Genomic DNA, 2,490 nt, shown 5'->3' on the forward strand with positions numbered 1-2,490 from the left:
CTGACAACAGAAGTCCCTCAACAACTGGGGACTTTTAAAAGAAGACATTTGAAACAGCAGACTTGTAAAACAAAGATGAACATCACCAGGTTTGATATTGTTTATATTTAGGAGGCAAGATGCGGAAAAACAGGTATTAATGGTAGCTATTCATGGGCATGGGCATGTTTTCAATGCAGAGTAGCTTCAGGACCTCTCAATTGCTGTGCTTTGCTGCACAGTGCACAATACTTGGACTTCACTCTGAACTTTCTTTTGAGGTATTGCAGAAAATCTGACACATTTTAAGCTGCCAGGTTTCCTCACTGGGGTGCAGATGTTCAGACAGGTGGTGAGGCTGCCCTTGGGTTGTGAGAGAGATTGTCAAATAAATGATGTTAAGTGGAGTTACATCAAGGTTTGATTAGCTATAGGCATCCAGTTGCTTCAGCCAGCTTCCACACTGTCCTTGACCCAACCACTCATTTTTAACACTGGTCTTAAGCTTTTTATTTTATGATCCATTCCTAAAAGAATGCTCACAAAACATTCGCTCGTACAGCGGCATAGGTGCAAAGCTGAGGAAGACAGCTAGAACAGAATTTGCAAAAGCTCTTGAGACAATATTTTGCTTCTGCTTTGGATTTTGGGTGGGGTTTTTCCTTCTGAGTTGTGGAATCTTTCATCCTCTTTTAGGAAAAGGATGTTGAGGTTAGCTGTATGATGGGAATTACAATTGGAATAGTGGTGTTTTCCTCTTTGTTTTGACATTTAGTCATCGATGAGAGCCACTCACTCTCCTTACCTATTAATATTCACATTTCTTTCCTATTAATATTCAGGTTTGGTTCTACAGTAGAATTTATTAAAAATGTGCATTTTTGGAAGCTGTTTTCAAGGTAAAAATTGACAGAATGTTTATTACTTTGCTTGCTCCTTCGATGTATGTTCTCTAGGCAATGAGAAGTGTTTATATAGGATGGATTACAATGTATTAGTTATGTACGCATGCACATATATTTATAAAATAGATATATGCTATATACTCTATGAATATATTATATAACTAGTGTTAGTGCTTCCATTTGCAGATCTCAAAGAACTGTGCTGAGAAGTCTAAACATTTCTACCTATTTCTTAGACATGGGGAAGCTACAGTATAAAGGGTATGTGGCCTGTTTAAAACTGCATTTTCAGGTCAGCAAGAAAGGGAATATATGTCTTTGATTTCCAATACAGCACTGCATTGCTGGGCAGTGATATCTATTTTCTAGATGTAACTTCTGTGTTAAAAACCCACCTTCCTTTCCTGGAAATTCTGACTCAAATGCCAACCTTTAAAGAACTAATATTAAAAAAAAAAAAAAGTCTGTAAAACGTGAAAAACAGGTCCTGCTACTGATTAGAGCAAAACTTGATCAATATCAATTCAGGTCGGTTTGCAGGCCATAGTTTGAAGAAACAGTAAATTTGAGTTTAAAAATCCTAGTACCAAAAAAAAACCCAAAAAAACCCGGCTATGGCATGGTACGTTATGACATTGATCCTGGATGAAATCACTCTTCCAGTTCAAATATGTAAAATGCCCCTAATCTGGTGTGTTAACTTTTTACTGGCAGGCTTTGTATGAGATCAGTTACTGTCTGTCTGCACCACTCTAATTTTATGCTGGACAAGTAGCATCTGTCTTTCTGCAGCCAGCAAAAAGCCAGCATAAAACTGACATAATCTATGCATCAGGTCCTCCGGTTAATTTGACAGAGAAACAATGGTGTGACCGCGTCTGAGCTGAATCAGTTTTGTCCCGCTGTCTCATCAGTGGCACAGAGACCTGGTGCTAATGGTGATGGAAGAGTGGCCTTAGCCCAAAGCCCCGACCCCGCTGCTATTTTGCATCCAGGTTCCCTTGACCATTCTCATGTGCCTTCATTCACCGGGGAAAGGGAAAGGAGCAGGTAGCTCTTCTTTCCCAGTTTCCCGCAATAGAAAGGGGAATGCTTGAGGCCATCCTCCCGCTCCCGCAGTTTGCTGGGCTGCATCTCCCTTTCTATTTCTACCCGCACCGCCGCTGATGTTGTGGCCACGGCTGCAACACGCTGAGAAAATCCGAGAGGCGCTGACACCGCGGAGGGGCGGGGAGGGGGCACCGGGCAGGAGCAGCCCCGCAGGCGCATCCCCGCCATCCCGGCGGGATCTGCGCCGCGCTCCCGCGGCACCCACCGCTCTTGGAGCCTCTGCCGGTGCCGCCGCGCTTCAGCGCCGCTTCCCCTCTTCTTTCCCGGCGGGAATGCCAGACCTGAGGACGCTGTCATCTTAAAGAGCGCAGGGGAGGGACCGTGTGGAAGGGAGGCGGCGGTGCCGGCACCGCGGGAAGAGGCGGGCGCCAGCAGCAGCATCTCGCCGGGAGCCGCCGGGAGAAGGCGCGCTCCCGGCCGCCCCGCTCGCCGCCCCGGCCTCCAGCGCGCCGCCCCGGGCAGCGGGGGCTCGCCCGCCCGCCCGCTCGCCCGCCCG

This window comes from Corapipo altera, unplaced genomic scaffold (assembly GCF_003945725.1).
Source record: "Corapipo altera isolate COAL_440 unplaced genomic scaffold, ASM394572v1 1, whole genome shotgun sequence".
Lineage (NCBI taxonomy): Eukaryota > Metazoa > Chordata > Aves > Passeriformes > Pipridae > Corapipo > Corapipo altera.